The sequence below is a fragment of the Pongo abelii genome, chromosome 21, assembly GCF_028885655.2.
Source record: "Pongo abelii isolate AG06213 chromosome 21, NHGRI_mPonAbe1-v2.0_pri, whole genome shotgun sequence".
NCBI classification, from domain to species: Eukaryota; Metazoa; Chordata; class Mammalia; order Primates; family Hominidae; genus Pongo; species Pongo abelii.
In genome coordinates, this window is record NC_072006.2 from 44,196,370 (window position 1) to 44,216,457 (window position 20,088).

The following is a 20,088-nucleotide window of genomic DNA, read 5'->3' on the forward strand; positions in this document are numbered from 1 at the left end:
CCAATCTTTTTGTTCAATAGTTCTCTATCAGCTCTTCCTAATTTGCTGTTAATTTGATCTTTTTAGTTATTTTACTTTAATTCTAGAATGTATATTTTGTTAATCTTTTAATCTATGATATCACATTTTATGGTTGCTGGTTCCCTGCCAACATTTTAAAGCTTGACTTTCATCTCATTGTATATAGTGAGCACAGTTGTTACATAGTCTGCCTGGTAATTCTATTTTTTGGACTTTATTGTGTTTGTTCCTATACTGTATTATTTTTGCTGTTTTTTTTTTCTTATGGTATTTCAACTCTTCATGTATCCAGTTATTTCTGATTATGTGCTGGACATTGTTTCTAAAAACTAACTTTTAGTAATAAACTCAAGAATTGGCTAAAGTTGTCTTCCTCCAACAAATACATTCATTGCTTTTGCCAGAATCCTGGGCACACTATTTTTGACCATTTAATACAGGTTCATGCTTTAGGTTTTCTGTAGAGTAGAATGATGCAAAACTGTCATCTTAACTACCAGACTTCAACCCTTAAAGTTTCAGTCCAGAGTGTTAGTGTCCTCTCAAGATCCTCCCCCCAAATGTACAGAAGCTGCTAATGACAGAAAAGAAGAAATATATAGGAAACATCAAACAGTGAAGAAGAATATCAAAAACAAAAGCTCATTCTTCAGAATTATTAATAAAACAGTCTCTTGAGAGACTGGCCAAAGAAAGAGAAGGCACAAGTTGAAATATAAAAACTTGCACAAATAAGAATAGAAATTGATTTAAAATCTTGACATAATCAAGAAATACAACAAATTGATAATATATTAAAATTTTATAATAAAAATAACATTGAATTATGAAACAATAGAAACTACAAAATGCCAATAATTAATTAATCTATACCTTTTCACCCTATAAAATAGTTTTATAAAGGGCTAACTACACTTTCAAAAAACAAAAATTCTTACTTTCTAAAACCATTGTATGTAATATAAAGGAACGTTCTTTAACAAATTTTCTGAAAATAATGTAGCCTTTGTATTGAAAACCAGAAAAAAGACAGCATAAGGAAGTATATATTAGTCAATATTAGGTAGAAACATGGATGAAAATACCAGTTATTAACAAAATATTTCTCATATCCATCAAACTCACATAAATTAAATTTCTAGCAACTCCCAGTGCCACTGAAGTTATAGGGTACCTGGAACATTTATCTATTACCAGTAGGAGTGTAAACAGTACAACCATTTTTGGGAGTGATTTGGAAATATCCACTAGAGTAATGCCCAGTAATAGTGGAATGGATTGATAACTTGTGTGTATTAATATAATGGCATACTATATACCTGTTACAATTTACACACAATTTCTTTTTGACTCAACATACACACATTTCAAAAATGCAAAATCAAGTAAATAAACCAAAGTGCCAAAGAACATTAAAAAATTATACTATTTGCACAAATTTAAAAAAAGTACAAGACAATACAGTATGCTGTGTGTGTGTGTGTGTAGATATACAGAGCATATTTATACATCAACTGTAGAAAGGCAATTGTCTTCTGGGAAGGAGACTAGGAAAGGAGATCAAGAAGGGATACAATGGGGACCTGAAATCTGTCTGAAAAGAAATATTTAAAAATAATTTAGACAGTGTTTATTAGGTATAATATTAGACCTTACTTTATAAAGTAACTGTGAGGACTAAGTGAATTAATGCATATAAAGGGCTTAAAGGACAGAGTAGGTGCTCATTACACACTGATTTTCATAATTGTTACTCATTAGAGATGGTGAATTTCTAGACAGCAAAGCCCATCTATTATTTTTCACTGTCCCTTATGCATACTACAGGATCTAGCACAGAGGAGATGCTCAGCAATTTGGTTGAATGTGTCCACACATCATAAATTGCTCTCTTCATCTCAAACTCCCTAATGGTCCTCGCCTATTTGCGTGGATGTAGGTGAATGAGGAGTGTAACAGATTGGCATAAACCACTGGTAGAAATGTTAGGGTTTAGTATTTGACTCCTACAACCAGTTCCATATGTGACCTGGTTTATGGTTTCAGGGCAAGTGATTACTTTTAAGTAACCAACCAGCAGAGTTTATATGTGTTTCGAGATTCTTGGAAGAAGGTTGATTACATAAATGCCAACTATATTAGTATTGATTTCTCAAAGAATAAAAAGAAAAACCAAAAAAATGGTCAGCTCAATCAGCTATTTATTATTTCTTCTGTTCTTTAAAATTGTAAGAATTTCTGAGGGGTGGGAATTTCAAAGCTATTTCAAGGTCTTAAGGAGGAGAAATGGGCTTTGGCTGACTTCACCCACAAGCTGAACTCCATAAACATTATATAGTTAACACACGATCCAGATACTTTAACTTCACAGAGTTCAGGAAAGAACAGCTTTTGTTTATGGTGAGTTTTCTTATGTGTTGAATATAAAGTACCAATTAAAGTGTAATCGGAATAGCTGTTTGAATTTTTGGCAGCGTATCAGAAGGAGTTACGGAAAGCAGGGCCTTTTCAATGACAGATATGATTTTGCAGAGGTCATGCTATGGCCTGGATAGGGCATGCCTGGCCTGATTTCAAACCATAAATGCATGCGAATGTAAGGAAATTAATCCTATTCCAGGGCCAATATCATCATTGCCTTAGAAATGGTTTTTCTATTTCCAAAGCAATTCTGGTTTTCAGAATAATTTGCCTGGAACTCAATCCCTACATGCTGATGAGATCAACTGAGATCTAGAATGGCTAAGACACTGGGGCATTTTATTTTGTTATTTCCACTGTCCAGTTCTTTGTAGATTTTGATTTGGAAAAGTATTCAACCCATTGGAACCTAAACCATTCTCCCTCTCCCTAAAATGTTTTCATAGAACTGAGTTCCCCTTATTTTCAGAGTTCTTACATCAATTATACATGAAGTGAATGCCTGAAAGGATCAGGACTGATTGTAGGGAAGAAGTGAAGTATGTTATGGAATAAAAGACTAGAAATGGAAAATAAGTAGAAAACAGAAAAATCAATGAAGCAAACATGCATGGTTGACATAAACGTGGAGCAGAAACCACAACAATAGGTTCTTGGATAGTGCCTCTGAATGGGACAAATAGTCACTCTGGAGTCTCAGTAAAAATCTAAAGAGAGAAACCTGATCCAAGTTAAAGGTATAGTCAGCGACTAGCTCAACTTCTAACAGCTTCCAAAAACCAAAAATATGCAGTTGACCTTGTAACTAGGATTGCATATGGCACCCAGCCAAAACCCACCAGCCGTCTCCAGGGCAAAGAGTGACAGCTTTGCTGTCCTGCAGTTGAAACAAGTGGGAGCTCATATTAAACTGTGCCAAGCAGGGCCTGCCACTAAGCTGAACACCTGTAATTCACCCATCTGTGTCCCTCAAGTCCTCACCCCAAAGTAAATTGATTCTGAGCTCTAACAGCTGTCTGGGGGACTCTGCTGGGCTGTTCCCAGCAGGAAAGGCTATGGGAGATGATAAAAGCTGTGGGTGTGCTTCCAAGGTCAGAACCCAAAGAGGGAAGTTTTTTTAATTCTTTCATTTGTAGAGATGACAAAAGTGGTAGTGGGTGGGATGCATAATTTCCAGATCATTTAAGTAACTACCAGACGTTGTTTATCCCATCATATGATTTGAAAATTAAGATAATCATGGTTGATGAAAGAGGAGAAAGCCTGGGCAATGAGGGTACCTTTCATCTAGGAGTGTAAAGCAAAGAGTAGGAGAAATGGGGTACAAACTTAGAAAATGAAAGTCATATGCAGTGTCTCTGTAAAGGTAAGAGAATTTCAGGAATATTTTAAACATACATTCAATGTAGATTACCATGTTCATATCAATGATAGAAAAATAGATATGTAAGTTTTATGAGCACTAAATTCAAGTTTGGAAGAAAGAAACATACACATATGGTCACCTGCTTTAGGTATTTATAATATTAGATGTAAAGTATTTATAATAGCAGACTCTTGCCAACATTAGCAGCCATTGACATAAATAGATTACTGTAGATTACTAGAAATAAATGAAACCTTTGTATTCTATATAGGTAATATTCCAAAAGTAAACAGAATCTTAAAGGCTGGATAGCCCAGGCTCCCTTGTCACTTGAGCCATAGCCACACTTTTTTTTTTGCAAGCTTACATACTATTTCGTTTCTGGAATTTTTTATATGCTTTCGAGTAAAAAGCCTTGTTTATTGTTCAAATAACTTTTTTGTTTGTTATTACTAAACAGGGAATCTTCATTTATTCATTACCAGTCACACATTTATTAATTTAGTTTAAAACTATTTATTGTCTTGGTCCTTGGGATATAGTGATAAGTAAGAGCATTAGCCTCTGCTTGCAGGCTCGTACTCAACAAGTGGTGACTTTCAATGTACTTTTGTGTTTATGCACACATGGGAAAACTAGAAGCAATAGATTGTGTCTAAAGCAAAATGCTAAGAAAACACCTTCTAACTGAAGGCATCTCTATATGAAGTTTGACTGAATTCAGCTGATTCCCATTATCACAAACACTTACTGAATAACTACCTATGCTTTGTCTTTGGTGAGCCACAAAAGTGCTGAGATTCATTCATAGGGCCCCATTCTAAATGGGATCAGCCTAGTGGGAAAAGACTCTGCAGTCCTCTTTGCATGCGCCATCAATTTTTCCTTCATCTCTGTACAATTGAGTTGTCCAGCACACACATTTAAGTGCCTATAAGATATTAAGTACATTGCTACGCAGTGGGAATAAAGAGTGCTGTTAGTCTCTGTCCATTCATCTGCACATCTATCCTTTCATCCATTCATCCAATTCAGACATTTAATGAATGATGATCATGTGCTAAGTGTTTATGCTAGACTGTGGAGAAAAAAATAAAACAACATAGACAAATTTTATGACCTCATGGAGCTTACATTACAGAAGCAGACATAAACAAAACATAAGAAAAACAACTAGATATACATGAAATTGACAAATTCTGGTATTTGGAGAGATTTCTATTTTTAGAACTATAAATCTCAAGAAGTTCTGAGAGACCCTCCTGCTGTAAAATGAACAGTCTATGAAGGTAAATATTTTAGAGAAAATGCTGATTCCACAATTATTAGGAAAGATGCCAGAGGCACCCCCCAGTTTCCCTCCCCTACACACACACACACACACACACACAAAGCAAACAAACAAGAAAAAAGGAACCAACAACAAATATGAGTTGGTTCTAGAACAGGTTTGAAATGAGGAATCTAAAGGTACCAGAATCAGAATGCTGGGGGTTGATATTGCCGAGGCTGGGCACCTGGATTTAAAAATATTTTATAACTTTTCATAATTTTTCTCTACATGGCCTAGTAAAGAGAAGAATGCCCTGGGCATTCAGGTGATACCCCACAAGGATGACTACTCAAGAATTAGGGTTTGAGATGATTCAGCTCTTACAAAGACTGATCTTCGTGAATGGACTATTTGCTCTCTGCTTGGATTAAGGTGATTTTTCCCTAACCTAAATGCCTACCAGGTACACAATTAGATCTTCTCTAGAAGAATATAAAGCCATGCAGAGCCTTAATTATTACACTTTTTCAAACTCAATATCCATTATTTAATAAAATATAATTACTAGGCATATAGGGATAGAAGGAAAAATAACTAATGATCAAAACAGAGAGAGAGAAAGAAAGAGACTAGAAGCAGACCCATAGGAGAGCCAAATATTGGAATTAATAGATAACAAATTTAAAAATGATTATGATCAATAAATACAGGAAATTAATTGGTAAGATTGATGCACAAAATACACATAGGACATGGTGAAAATGTCAGACACTCTTGAGTCCACGTGGAGTTCCAGAAAAGGAGGAGATGCAACACATGACAAAGCAGTAAGGAAAAAAAAAAACAAAAAAAAAAACACTCTCAACAAACACACACACACATTTTAAATTGTACATTGAATACTTACCAAAATAGATTATAAAATCTTTCTCAATTTTTTAAAAATTGAGATCTTAGAGCATGTTCTTTAGCCACAACAAAATTAAACTAAAAATCAATAACAGAAAGCTTTCCAGAAAATACTCAAATATGTTTTTCCATTTGTGTCCTCTCTTATTTCCTTGAGCAGTGGTTTGCAGTCCTCCTTGAACAGGTCCTTCACATCCCTTGTAAGCTGCATTCCTAGGTATTTTATTCTCTTTGTAGCAATTGTGAATGGGAGTTCATTCATGATTTGGCTCTCTGCTTGTCTATTATTGGTGTATAGGAATACTTCTGATTTTTGCACATTGATTCCATATCCTGAGACTTTGCTGAAGTTTCTTATCAGCTTAAGGAGATTTTTGGTTGAGATGATGGGGTTTTCTAAATACAAAATCATGTCATCTGCAAACAGAAAATTTGACTTCCTATTTGAATAGCCTGTATTTCTTTCTCTTGCCTGATTGTCCTGCCCAGAACTTCCAATACTATGTTGAATAGAGGTGATGAGAGAGAGCATCCTGTCTTATGACGGTTTTCAAAGGGAGTGCTTCCAGCTTTTGCCTATTCAGTATATGATATTGGCTAAAACATTACATCCTCATAGATAGGAAGAATCAATATGGTGAAAATGGCCATACTGCCTAAAGTAATTTATAGATTCAATGCTATTCCCATCAAACTACCACTGACATTCTCACAGAATTAGAAAATACTGCTTTAAATTTCACATGGAATGAAAAAAGAGCCAATATAGCCAAGACAATCCTAAGCAAAAAGAGCAAAGCTGGAGGCATCACGCTACCTGACTTCAAATTACACTGCAAGGCTACAGTAGCCAAAACAGCATGATACTGGTACCAAAATAGATATATAGACCAATGAAACAGAACAGAGACCTCAGAAATAACACCACACATCTACAACCATCTGATCTTCGACAAACCTGACAAAAACAAGGAATGGGGAAAGAATTCCCTATTTAATAAATGGTACTGGGAAAACTGGCTAGCCATATGCAGAAAACTGAAACTGGAGGGTTTCCTTACACCTTTTACAAAAATTAACCCAAGATGGATTAAAGACTTAAATGTAAAACCCAAAACCATACAAACCCTAGAAGAAAACCTAGGCAATACCATTCAGGACATAGGCATGGGCAAAGACTACATGACAAAAACACCAAAAGCAATGGCAACAAAAGCCAAAACTGACAAATGGGATCTAATTAAACTAAAGAGCTTCTGCATAGCAAAATAAACTAGCATCAGAGTGAACAGGCAGCCTACAGAATGGGAGAAAGTGTTTGCAATCTACCCATCTAACAAAGGTCTAATATCCAGAATCTACAAGGAACTTAAACAAATTTATAAGAAAAAAACAAACAACCCCATTAAAAAGTGGGCAGAAGATATGGACAGACACTTCTCAAAAGAAGACATTTATTCAGTCAATGAACATGAAAAAAAGCTCAACATAATGGATCATTTGAGTGATGCAAATCAAAACCACAGTGAGATACAATCTCAAGCCAATCAGAATGGTGATTATTAAAAAGTCAAGAAACAATAGATGCTGGTGAGGCTGTGGAGAAATAGGAAAACACCTTTACACTTTTGGTGGGAATAGAAATTATCGAACCATTGTAGAAGACAGTGTGGCAAGTCCTCAACTATCAAGAACCAGAAATACCATTTGACCCAGCAATTCCATTAATGGGTGTATATCCAAAGGAATATAAATTATTCTACTATAAAGACACATGTACATGTATGTTTATTGCAGAACTATTTACAATAGCAAAGACATCAAATGCCAATCAGAGATAGTCTGGATAAAGATAATGTGATATATATATATATCATGGAATGCTATGAATATTTGGAATACAAATTCTACTATAAAGACACATGTACATATGTTTATTGCAGCACTATTTACAATAGCAAAGACCCAAATGCCCATCAGTGATAGACTGGATAAAGATAATGTGGTACATATATACCATGGAATACTACACAGCCATAAAAAAGAATGAGATCATGTCCTTTGCAAGGAGATGGATGAAGCTGGAAGCCATCATCTTCAGCAAACTAACACAGAAACAGAAAACCAAACATTACATGTTCTCACTCATAAGTGGGAGTTGAATAGTGAGAACACATAGGATAAAACAAGGAGGATTAAAATATATTTTAAACTGAATAATAACAAAGACACATCATTTCAAATGCTCACAGAACATCCACCAATATAGATTATATATTATATATAATGAGTTCATAACAATTCTCAGTAAGTTTAAAATATTTGAAATTTTACATAGTATGTTCTCTAACACAACAGTATTAAAAAATTAATAGCACAGAGATTTCTGAAAAAATCACTAAATATTTGAAATGTAAATATTATACTTCTAAATACATGGTTCAAGTAAAAAGCAGCATAAAACATAACATATATTTTGAATTAAATGATATTGAAAACACAGCGTGACAAAATTTGTGGGATGTAACTAAATCTGTACTAGAGGGAAATTCATAGCTTCAACTTCTTATACTGGCAAAGAAAAAAAAGGATTTTAATTTCAGTGATCTGGTTAAGTGTTAAGAAACATCTGGAGTTTACAACACTCTTGATGGTGAAATGTAAGGGCATACCCCTCTAACCACCTATATTCAACATAATCCTGGAGAGCCTAACCATAAGACTCCATATAGAAAACTCTAAAAAAATTGTTTTAAATACTAAAATCTACAAGTGAATTTAGTGACATTGTAGGATACAAAGTCAATACACACAAATCAATTGTATTTTATATAATAGCTGAGGACACATGGAAACAAAATTTAAGACCACACCAGTCACAATAGCTTCAAGAAGAACGTAATATTGAGAAGAAAATTGACAAAATATAGGCAAGGCCCATATACTGAAAAACACTAAATAAATCTTGGTGGATTTAAAGGCTAAAATTTTTGAGATGCCAGTTTTACTCAAGTTGATCTAGAGATTCAACACAATCTCATTCAAAATCTCCACATGCCTATTTTACAGATATTTAAAATTTTTTTTTAATTTATATGGAAAGTTAAAGAATAGCCAAAGCAATGTTGTAAAAGAATAATGAAGTTAGAGAGCTACTTAATACATTATTTGATTTCTAGATTTACCATAAAAATAGTTATCAAGATGGCATGATATTGATGTAAGCGTAGATATACAAATCAATAGAATAGTGAGCCCAGAAATATATTAACACATATGAGCTAAACCGATTTTTGACAATGATACCAAGGTGATTTAATGGGGGAAATGATAGTTGTTCAAAAAATGATGCTGAAACAACATCCACATGAAAAAAATCTCAAATTTTACTTCATCCTCTGTGTAAAATCACTCAAAATGGAACATATACCTATATAAAATCTAAAACTACAGAAGTTTTAAAAGAAAATGAAAGATAAAATCTTTAAGTACTTGAATTTGGCAAAAATTTCTTTGATAGAAAATGGTTTACGCTAACTATAAAAGAAAATAAAATGATAAGCTGGACTTCATAAAAATTAGACTTCTTTTCAGAAAGTGCCATTAAAAGATAATGAAAAGGCAAAGGTACAGACTGGAAGAAAATGTCTTTAACATATATACCTGAGAAAGACAGAGTGAGGAGTACAAAAAATTAACTGGGGAGGAGAGACATGCTAGAGAACAAGAATTTGCTGAACACTTTTTATGTATCTGATACTGTACTTAACTTTGTTTTTAAAAATAAGCTATTGGAGCTTAGAGAAGCTTTCCCAAAGTGTAACAACTAAGGTATTCAGTCTTTCCTTCCATTCTTTAACAGATGAGTCTCCCTTGGTCTTACTAAAAAATTACTAATAAGGGAACAAGTTGGTCTGTTAGTGTTTTTTTAAGGAAGACTAGAGGATAGGAAGCTGGGCATGGCTACATGTGAGATCACAAAGACACTTATAGAAATGCTTTTCCTTCTTATTCTGTCCCTGAAACCATATGCATTTATAGTGGTTTTTATTCTTCCTGATTTATTTTGACGTGTACCCTAAGCTGTGAGCCCTAGGATAAGTCTATTCAATCTATAAAATCTAACTAGAGTTGGTAATTATTATTATTTTTTTTTTTTGAGACCAAGTATCACTCTGTCGTCCAGGCTGGAGTGCAGCGACATGATCTCAGTTCACTGCAACCTCTGCCTCCGGGGTTCAAATGATTCTCCTGCCTCAGCCTCCTGAGTAGCTGGGATTACAGTTCTTGGCACCACTCCTAACTTTTGTATTTTTAGTAGAGACAGGTTTTAGCCATGTTGGCCAGGCTGTACAGCCAATAATTTAATACTAGATAACGTGTAACCACTATATTTGAATTTTACCGTTAATTTCCACTTTTCCCTTTTAAATCTAAGGTATGACTCCATAACAATAGATTTCAGTCTTGTCCTTCATCTTTGCTACTGGACGTGTGAACCATGGCCCAATAGCATTGGCATCACCTGGGAGCTTATTAGAAATGGGAAAGTCAGGACCCACCCTACACCTACTTCATCAGAATCTTCAGTTTAATTATATCTCAGCTTATTCAAATACACATTAAAATTTGGGAACCCTGCTGTTTATGACCACATAGAAAAAACAGGAAACAGGAGAGCTTCCTGCTCCTGTAACTACAAAGGTATGAAAGCATATCCTTGGGATGTCTAGACTATAGTCCACCACTTTACTGGACTTTACCGCTTGTGGACCATGTAGAAAACTTTAGACAGGTCGTTTAGCATCTCTCAGCCTCAATTTGCTAACTATAAACAGGATGACTACATTGTCTTCATAGACTTGCTGTGAGGATTAAATGAGATAACATTCATAAAATACCCAAGGCAAATGCTGACATGGTGTTGGTTTTCAATATATACAGTCTTTTCAAGTGGTCAATAAAGAATGATTCTATTTTGCATTAAATAAATAACAAAAGTCAGTGCCTTAAAGCCAATGCAAACCCTTGACATTTCCTCACATCAAGGAGCAGGATCATTTGCCTCTTTTTCTGTGTGTTATTTTTTTCTTTGTGCAATGGTCTCAGTCTATGAGTGGGGGCAGGCAGAGCTAGGAAGAGCCATTGCCTTTTAGATTGTGGCCTCCCTCCCATCCATGTCCCCAAATGGCCTACTTAATAACAAGAGCAATAATGGGGTTCATTATGCATGCAGTTCTGCAATCATTGCTGAGGAGAAAATTAGTTTGATGCCCTGAGCGACAGTTGAACTCTAGAAAGTGCCTAAATAAAATAAAAGACAAGGAAAATATATACATATACATAAATATAATAAAGACTGCAATGAGAAAAGTTATGAAGAGGCCAATTTCAAAACATACCCTTTTCCTGGTGCTTGTTGATTTTTTAGGAATGGTGTGTTGGTTACTAAAAAGTCTGTTTATTTAACCAAGAGTTGCCTTGTCTCTAGCATTGTGCAGGTCCATGGGAGGTCTGGGAGGCTCAAGCATGTACACACATGCATATTCTAAAACAACACGGATGAATCTGGAAGCCATCATCCTCAGCAAACTAACACAGGAACAGAAAACAAAACACCTCATGTTCTCACTCATAAGTGGGAGTTGAACAATGAGAACACATGGACACAGGGAGGAGAACAACACACACCAAGGCCAGTAGGGGCATGGGGGCTGATGGGAGGAAGAGCATTAGGGCAAATAGCCAATGCATGTGAGGCTTTAAACCTAGATGCTGGGTTGATAAGTGCAGCAAATCACCATGGCTCACCTATGCCTACATAACAAACCTACATGTTCTGCACTTGTATCCTGGAATTAAATAATAATAATAATAATAATAATCATAGGTTGCCTTCTATGAACTGTTAAAAAAAAGATTTTTTTGCCATTATTTTTGGTTTACAGAAGAGTTGCAAAGAAAGTGTAGTGTTGTCATACAACCTTCACCTAGCTTCTAATGTTAACATCTTCTACAACCACGGTAAATTTATAAAAACTAAGACATTAACATTCATATACACTATTAACTAAGTTTAATAGGCATTCTTTGGGTCTCCCCTCTTTGGTTTTTCTGGACCTGGATCTAATCCAAGACATATTGCATTTAGTAATGTATGCTTAGTCTTCTCCAGTCTAGAAGAGTTTCTGTCTTTCCTTGAATTTCATGACCTTGATGCTTTTGAAGACTACCAGTCTGATATTTTGTATAATGTCCTTAATTTTGAGTTTATCTGATGTTTTCTCATGAACAGACTGAGGTTATTAATTTGGGGGAATGAATACCACAGAGGTCATGTACCCTTCTGATATAGTTTGGATGTGAGTCCCTGCCCAAATCTTGTATTAGAATATAATCCCCAGTGTTGGAGGTGGGGCCTGGTGGGAAGTGACTGGATCACGGGGGCAGATTTCTCATGAATGATTTAGCACCAGCCCCCTTGGTACTGTCCTAGGAGGACATGAGTGACTTATCCTGAGATCTGGTCATTTAAAAATGTGTAACACCTCTCCTCTCTCTTGCTCCTGCTCTGGCCATGTGATATGCCTGCTCCCCCTTTGCCTTCCACTATGATTGTGTTTCCTGAGGCCTCCCCAGAAGCTGAGCCGATGCCAGAATCATGCTTCCTGTACAGCTTGCAGAACTATGAGCCAATTAAATCTCTTCTCTTTATAAATTATCCAGTCTCATGTATTTCCTTATAGCAATGTGAGAATGGCCTAATACATCATCTCATCACATCTTATCAGTGGCACGTGATATTAAAATGTCTTATTACTGGTGATATTAACCTTGATTTTGTAGTTAATGAGTGTCTCCAAATTTCCCTGCTGTAAAGTTATTATTTCCCCCTTTATCTACCCTGTTATTAATATTTATATGAAAGTTACTAAGTCTAGTTCACAGTTAAAGGGAGAGGAAGGGAGATGGGAGGTGTAGTGAGACACAAGACCTCTTATAAAGACAAGACGCATGTTTCAGAAATCATTAGCTCACCAAGAGGCCATGACAGGATGGACTTCTATTCAGGAGTAAAAGAAAATAAGTTATAGCATTGATAAACACATGATTTGGTGAGGGCTTCCATTTAGGCAATGTTGTTGCCCTTCAATGATTGTGACTTTTTTCTCCTTTCTTCTAAGATTTTTTGTGATTGTTTTAACCTTCTGGTGAATTATCATGGTGATAGCAGCATTTTTACCTTGTGCAATGCCTTAAATGTTATAATGTACACACACACACACACACACACACACACACACACACATTCATATACATAATCCCTCCTACCTTTTTTTTTTAGTTTTTCCTTTTGCTTCAAAAACCATACACTTCTCCAGCATACCGTTAATACTACTTAAAAAGTATCTTAGCCATTTCTTTTTTTAACTTTTAACTTTTAAATTCAGGGGTACAAGCTCAGGTTTTTTACTTAGGTAAACATGTCATGGGGGTTTGTTGTACAGATTATTTCATCACCCAGGTATTAACTCTAGTACCCATTAGTTGTTTGTTTCCTGATCGTCTCCCTCCTCCCATCCTCCACCCTCTGAAAGGTCCCAGTGTGTGTGGTTCCCCTCTGTGTGTCCATGTGTTCTCATCATTTAGATCGCACTTATAAATGAGAAAATGCAGTATTTGGTTTTCTGTTCCTGTGTTAGTTTGCTAAGGATAATGACCATTATCTTAGCCATTTGAAAATAATGATTTAACCTCTCTCACCTTCATTGTCATTTTAGAAGAAACTACCAATTGGTGTCCTGCTGAGACAAGGTATGTAGTTCACTTTTATTTTTCTTTCTTTATGTACATGTAGAAACAAACATACAGTTCTAAGTTTTGAAAATTAAAGGTTTAGGAACATATTTGTGTTACTTTAACATTAATTTTACATTACATATTTTGCAAAATGCTGAAATTTGCACTTATTTTAACCAGGCAGAAAACAAATAGGACTGGATTTTTAAAAACTGTTTTGGGTGCTTTATTGAAAGTTGTTTTCCCCCTTTCACCTTTATTTGATATGAATTTTGTCTCTTGTCTCAACCAAAAGGAAACACATTTTTCAAATTTTCTTCTCTTCCCATACTTTGGCTCCTTGCAACCAAGAACAGCATAATTTTCTATATTTTTTTATTTTACAAAGAATTATCTTTTCCTTTAGGGTAAAGCAACTTGGATTCATTCATTAAAAAGAAAAGCAAAAATAAATAAAACACGTTTTTAAAAAGCAAACAAAAAAGTACACAGCTTATTCTTGTCAAAACTTTATCGACATGGCTATTTTCTCTTCTAGCATTTCAGGTTTTAGATTAAAAGCCTCAGATTAGACAAATTTTTGTTCCTCCCAAGATGTCAACATATTTGTATTTATATATTTTAAAAATTCTTGTAAGTTTTATTATTTTTTGCCAAAATGATTTTAGCATTTAAAAAAATCCTTATCATTAAAAAGGTAAAGAATATAGACCATTAATTCTATTATTTTTATGTACTTCTCAGTAAATCTCTGCAATTTACCAATACAGTTTCTCCCCCATATTATTGAAATGTCTCTTATTACAAATATGGTTATTGTCTTTCTTTTAATTTTCCTAATCTTTCCAAGACTCTTTCCTCAGGAGAACCTATTATTTCTATTTTAGGTTTCTATTCTTTGTTCATTCTAAAATTTTTTCTTGCCATTTTTATCTCATTGTTCTCCTACTTTTTATTCTCAAATGTTTTCTCAAAATATCCTCCTCGCTACTGATTCAACATCCCTACAATTTCAATTATACTCTTTTCTGTGCTCAGTGTGAATATTACTGGGATTTTAAAAATGTTCACTAATCCTTAATTCAGTTTATCTCTAAAAATGTGTGTGTGGGTGAGTGTAGGGAAATGTAGGGAAAATAAATAATTAAGGAACACACACTATCTCCTTAATTATTTCTTTTCTCTACATTTAAGGGTCATATCTTTCCACATATTTGAGTATAATAGTTTCTTAAAATTTTCTTTTGAATACTGCAATTACTGATAGTAGCTTACTATTTTTGAGATTTCTGAAACTTATCTTTCCTATCTATCAAGCCTTATAAGTTCTCTTTACACATATGTTTATGTCTATATCTACTTGTCTATTTGTGTATCTATCTTTGTAGAGAGAAAGACTTGGACAAGTTACTTACAAGGAAGTTATTGGACAGTTATGTCTTTTTTGTGAAATAGTGTCTATTTTCATCTTTGAAAATGTGATAACTGATATTATATATATGAACTTTAAAAAATTAATATAGGCATTAAAATGGTTTTACATTCATTATTGGAATTTCTTCTTTAATAAATTGCCTGTTGATGTATTTTCCTATTTTTTCTCTTGAGGCATTCACAATTTTATAGTTAATTGGCAAAACTTCTTTGCTTACCAAGAATATTAATACTTTTTCTGGAAAATGGCTAGCAAAGACTTTTTGTCCATTTAAAAATTTTCCACTGTTTCTTGTTATTTATGACTTAATGACATTTCAGAACTTTAATACACTAATATCCATAAATCTCTTCCTTTTTCCTTAGAAAATATTTTCACAACTCAAGACAAGTTAAATATCCACTTGTGGGAACAGTGCTGAAGGCCTGGACTAGGATGGTAGCAATGGAGACAGACTAAAGGTCAGCATAACAGTCAACATTAAGGGGGTTGAATCAACAGCACATAGTGCCTGATTGGAAATACAGAGTAAATTACAGTGAGAAGTGAGTTGCTGTCCAGGTTTCTATCTTGAATATGTAGACAGATGATGGTCAGCAAGCAAGAAAACAGGCAGAACAATTTTAAAAACTAAGAAAATGTATTTCCAATGGAACTAATTAAACTAGAGTCTGTAAATAGCATTCTAAGATATAGGAGGCTGATATGGTTTGGATTTGTGTCCCTGCCCAAATCTCATGTCAAATTATATCTCCAATGTTGGAGAAGAGGCCTAGTGGGAGGTAATTGGATCATGGAGGTGGATTTCCCCTTTGCTGTTCTCATGACAGTGGATTCTCATGAGATCTGGTTGTTTAAAAGTGTGTAGCACCTCCCCCTTCTCTCTTTTCCTCCTGCTCTGACCATGCAAGATGTGACTGCTTCTCCTTTCACCATGATTGAAAGTTTCCTGAGGCCTCCCCAGCCATGCTTTCTGTACAGCCCATGGAACTGTCAGCCAGTTAAACCTCTTTTTAAAATAAATTACCCAGTTTAAGGTATTTATTTTCATCAGTGCATGAACGGACTAATACAGAGGCAGAAGCACATTTGCAGGCAGAAATGGGAAAAAAAATGTATCAGAAGAAAGGATAAGAGGAAGAGCTTAAGAATAAGTGTATGCAAATTTTAGTTGATACTGGACTGGAGAGAGGTGCTAATGGATTCAGATCCTGGGAGAATCTGGACAAGGATATGGTCCAGAAATCAATGGGAAGGAGAAGAAAATTAATAAACTTGACTTAAGGACTAGCCTCTAAGTTGAGAAATGTAATGTTTATGCTAATATTTTTACAGAAAAAGCTGTTATCATTCTTAGTTTTGCAACCTGATTCAGAGAAGCTAAGCCATAGGCCCCAAGCCACATGGACTACGTGGTGGCATGTATTTAAATTGATATTTATTTGTTCTTAGCACTTTTGTTGCAGTCGCTATGCTACCTCTAGGTAGGACTTTGACTTCCTACAAAATTCACTGTTACACATCCAGGTAGATGTGAATACATGCTGCATTAATGTCTGTCACCCATAGTCACTGCAGGGGAAGCTGGCATCACAGCACTGACAACATGCCTACTATCTTTCGGTTAAAGTGGATATGTTATCATTACCCTATGCAAAAGAATCTGATCATTGCCCTAAAGACAATTTTGTTATCTCACATTGCATATGTGATCATTACTCTGAGGGCAGAGATGCAATCATTGGCCTATAGGAATACTTATCATTATGGCTTGGCAAGTGGAAAAGTGATAATTAACTTGCACAAGTAGATGGGATCATTGCATTACAGATAGGACTGTTATTGCATTTCCTGAAGAAATGCAATCTCTAGTGTGCAAAAGACAATGTGTTATCTACATTTATGGTAGAGATATGCTCCTTATATTGCCCATAATGATGATATCGATTGCATTTCAGGTGGAAATTAGGATTGTTGCATTGCTGATAACCTTGTTATAATTATGTTGCAGAAAGAGATGCAATCAATCCCTTGCATATGGTGCCTATGAAGATGGGATCATTACAGGAAAGGTGAAGGAGATGCAGTCATTATGCTCTATATACACCCATTTTTATGGCTAGTGGCTGAAGATGGGATGCTTTCTTTGCTGGAAGACCTATTACCTGTTAGGTTGCAAAAGATGTGATCAGCATCCTAAACAATAATTTAGAGTCCCATAACAATTTTAAGTGTGCTGTTCATGAAAATTTGAATACATTGTATGGGGAATATAATGGAAGCGAGATGCCTCATGTCATGAGAAAATCTGACATAAACTCCTTAAGCATGAGAGGCCATGTGGGTATGGAAGCCCTGAAGAGAAGCAAAAAACAGCCAGACCCTAGCTGTTCCAGTCATCCCAACCGAGGTGCCAGACTCATGAATGAGGCCTTTTTGCATCATCTAGGCCTAGTAGAGCTGCCAACTGACTGCAAACACATGAGTCAATCCAGCTAATGCCACATGGAGCAGAGACAAGCCGCCCAGCTGAGCCCAGTCCAGATGACAGAATCATGAGAAAATAAGGTTGTTGTTCTTTTAAGCCACTAAATTTTCAGGTGATTTGTTACACAGTAATAAATAACTGAAACAACTATGTACAGTTTAATGATCTGAAATCAATCCATAGTGTTATGATAGCCTTTTTAACAAAATTGAAATGATAACTTATTAATTTAAAATGCAAATCAATTTAATGGCAATAGTTACAACTGCCCTGAAATGATCTAAAGCCTCATGAAGTTGATTTAATATCTAGCTATCCAACATACTTAATCACATGTTCACAGTTGATGAATAGTGACTGAATCTCCATGAGCAAGATAATAGTAAAGCTCTTTTTTTCTCTCTCTTTTTTTTTTAGATGAATAGTTTTACATTTACACTGAGAAAAAGTTAAGGTTGCAGCTCTGTTTTCACACTACCTGAGGGATCTTTGTAGGTTACGTAAACCCTAAGCCTCCTGTGTAAGTTGAGGAAAAAAATTCCAAACTCAGTGTTATTGAGAGGATTAAATAAGATAATTTATGCAAAGTCTTATCCATAGTTGCTAGCATTTAAACTTTAACTCTTGTCCATGTCTCTAATGTAATTTAAAATGATCTTACTCTTTAAGGGTCGATCTAATAGAATATTTGTCAGACACAAAGACCAAGATTTGTCCCAGTTGATGAACCCTGGGTATAACTCAATAGCATATTGGCAGTTTTTATTTTCTGTTAAGTCTGGATCCATTCAATTAGTGATTTATTTCTTAATTTGTCAAACAATACATTAACAAAGTAACATCTTTTCTATCCATATTATATTGTGGTTACAAAGATGGATAAATTATATTTGAATTAAAAAATTTAATTGCCACCAAAGAAGAAAAAAATAACTAGAGAAAAATAAAAGAGATGTGTCAAGAAGGAATAAAGAGGCTGATAACATGAGATCTTTTCTAGCTTTGAAACATGTCTTGTGAAATGACTAAAATTTTAAAAGCCAGAATCAAGTATTGGTGAGGAGAGGAAGTAATTCTAAGTCTCATCCATTGCTAATGGGGTATACATTGGTTTAACCAGTTTGGAGGACTGTTTGGTAATGTCCAAATATTTATTAAAGTTAAACCTACTCCTAAGTCTTATAGCCCAGAAATTTCAAACCTAGGTAAATACCTAAGAGAAATAAGAGTACATGTCTTCCAAAAGATCTGAACAAGAATGTGTATAGCAGCCATAGTCATAACTCCCTAAAACTGGAAATGACCCAAATGTCCATAAAAAGGGAAATGGATACATGTATCATTACATATTTATCTAATGAATTGCTATATAGCTGTAAAAATGAGCAACCCACTGATACATGCCACAATATCATGAATCACATAGACAGTATACTGCATGAAATAAGCCAAAATAAAAAATGTCTTATTTCACTTTTATGAAATTCTAGAATATTTAAACATGATTTATGATGACAGAAATTAAAATAGCAGTTCCCTTTGCATAGGGGGAGGGTATTGATTACGGAAGTGTATGATAAAACATTGTACGTTGGTAGAATGTTCTATATCTTGACTTGAGTGTTTACTAGGATATACGTCCACAAAAAAGTTATCGATCCATACTTAAGATTTGTGCTCTTTACAATATGTGTGTTATACAGCCACTAAAAATAAATTGATAGATAAAATGTAATGTCTTCTAGGTTCCATATGGAGAGGACTGGTGAAGCCACCATTAGGCGTGATGGGGATGTGCATAAATGTGTATGTTATCCACTGAGACACAGATACTGAAGCACCAGAAGATTAAAGGCACTTCTATTTGTTTCTTCTACCCAGCTGAAAGGACAGAATGCTTCTTCCACAGAACCAGGACAGTCCAGGGGAATATGGTCCTTCGACTGAAAGCTACGCTTCCTATTTTCTAACAAAGAGGCTAGCTCATGTTGACCACCCGGTTTTGGCCTGCCTGGCTTGCTTTTTATTCCAGCCTGGAGGACTTTCAGGGTTGAATATCCACTCAAGCCAAATCCCAAGAAGCATAACCTGCTATTAGACTCTTGTCACTTATCGGGTGAGGGGCTGTGCGGCTGTTCCAGTGCTTCCCCACTTGGGTCTTGTGACATACCCTGGGGCCAAGCCAAGCCCTGGTGGTTAGCTTCTACAGTCTGTCCTTAAAGAGAGCTCAGGGATGTCTGGACAGGACCTGGAGACAGTGCCCTGGGCCAGAGACCTCTGATCTCTAGGCCAGCAGAGTCACCATGCAGACAGATTTATGAGCCTTAGGCAAAACAGCTGGCATTCCTGTGGCCATCTTTCTATCCCTTCCTTTC

The 20,088-nt window shown here is 35.2% G+C and overlaps 1 long non-coding RNA gene across 1 annotated transcript; it reads left to right on the forward strand.

Annotated features, from left to right (window-relative positions):
• The first annotated feature begins 13,774 nt into the window (after positions 1–13,774).
• On the forward strand, positions 13,775–17,863 carry LOC103888798 (uncharacterized). Its single transcript, XR_653172.3, has 3 exons — positions 13,775–13,805; positions 15,591–15,770; positions 17,237–17,863. It is a non-coding gene; the product is annotated as an uncharacterized LOC103888798 (long non-coding RNA).
• Positions 17,864–20,088: the final 2,225 nt, after the last annotated feature.